At 40.2% G+C, this 1694-nt stretch overlaps 2 protein-coding genes across 6 annotated transcripts in view; both read right to left on the reverse strand.

Annotated features, from left to right (window-relative positions):
* LOC110286734 (protein FAM156A/FAM156B-like) overlaps window positions 1-1694 on the reverse strand; it is a 64567-nt gene that overhangs the window by 36428 nt on the left and 26445 nt on the right. The gene's annotated exons all lie outside the window — the stretch shown is intronic.
* Window positions 1-1694, reverse strand: part of Fam104b (family with sequence similarity 104 member B) — a 28719-nt gene that overhangs the window by 19881 nt on the left and 7144 nt on the right. The gene's annotated exons all lie outside the window — the stretch shown is intronic.

The following is a 1694-nucleotide window of genomic DNA, read 5'->3' on the forward strand; positions in this document are numbered from 1 at the left end:
AAGAAAGGAAGAAAGGAAGGAAGAAAGGAAGAAAGGAAGAAAGGAAGAAAGGAAGAAAGAAAGAAAGAAAGAAAGAAAGAAAGAAAGAAAGAAAGAAAGAAAGAAAGAAAGAAAGGAAGGAAGAAAGAAAAACACACCTCATGCATAAACAAAATAATCCAGAAGAAATGCTCCTGTATTCAACAGATGCTGGTGTTGAGGATAGACTAGACATTGCTCTGTGAATGTCCTAGTGATCGAGGTAGGGTTAAGGGAGTGGGGTGAGGAGAGGGAATAACTTGTAGAGCTTGGGTTCTTTGTTGTTTAACATTTACATAGGAATTCAAGGGTTACTTTTGTTTTCCAAATCAGGTCTGAAAGAACTTTGTCATAATAGTTACTCATTACTAGGACCAACCTATCATAGACTAATTATGTATGTGCATATTACCATAATTTGCAGGAATTGTACAGTAAAATAATTACAGATTTAATGTGCAAATATACGTTCATGGAGAAAACCTCTAAAGCAAGAATCACCGAACAGAATATGTGGGTAAAAATTGTTTTTATTTTTATTTTAGCCATTCTGATAGGTGTAAGGTGGAATCTCAGAGATGTTTTGACTTGCAGTTCCCTGAAGACTAAGGACTTTGAACAATTCTTTTAAGTGCTTCTCAGCCATTCAAGAGTCCTCTGTGGAGAATTCTCTGTTTAGCTCTGTACCCCATCTTTTAATTGGGTTATTTGAGAGTTAGTCTCTAGTTCTTTGTAAATTTTAGTTATTAGTCCTCTCTCAGATGTACTCAAGAGATAGCACATGCTTGCAAGGATGTGGAACAAGGGGAACACTCCTTCATTGCTGGTGGGAGTGCAAACTTGTACACCACTTTGGAAATCAATCTGGAGGTTCTCAGAAAACTGGAAATAGTTCTACTCAAGACCCAGCTATACCACTCATTCCTAGGCATATACTCAAAAGACAACCCAACATCCCACAAAGAAAATTGTTCACCTATGTTCATAGGAACTTTCTTCATAATAAGCAGAAGCTGGATACAATCTAGATGTCCCTCAACTGAAGAAGGGTAAAAGAAAATGTGGTACATCTACACAATGGGATATTGTTCAGGTATCAAAAACCAAAACATCATGAAGTTTGCAGCAAATGGATGGAACTTGAGAATATCATCCTAAGTGAGGTAACCCAGTCCCAAAAGGACATGCATGGTATGTACTCACTTATAAGTAGACGTTAGCTGTAACATACAGCTACCATGTTATACTCCACAGACCCAAAGAAACTATACAAGAAGGAAGGTCCAAGTGAGGATGCTTGAATCTCACTTAGAAGGGTGAATAAAATATTTGTAAGAAGCAGATGGAGGGGAAAGGGGGGATCAGGATCAGGTGCAGGGAAGTACAGGAGTGATGGCTAGATGGCCATGAAAATGAATGGAAATCTGAAACTGACTGGGGGGCAGGAGGGAAGGGAGTATGTCCAGGTCCAGACAGAGACCTGGGACATGGGAGGAGCCCAAGAATCAATGGGGGTGACCTTAGCTGTGACTCACTACATTGAGGATATGGAACCTGAAGAGGCCACCTCCTGTAGCGAGGCAGGAACCCCAATGGAGTGACAGAGACACCAACACACCCACAAAACTTTCAACCTAAAATCTGTCCTGTCTACAAGAAATGCAGGCACAGGGGAG

The sequence above is a fragment of the Mus caroli genome, chromosome X (genome assembly GCF_900094665.2).
Source record: "Mus caroli chromosome X, CAROLI_EIJ_v1.1, whole genome shotgun sequence".
NCBI classification, from domain to species: domain Eukaryota; kingdom Metazoa; phylum Chordata; class Mammalia; order Rodentia; family Muridae; genus Mus; species Mus caroli.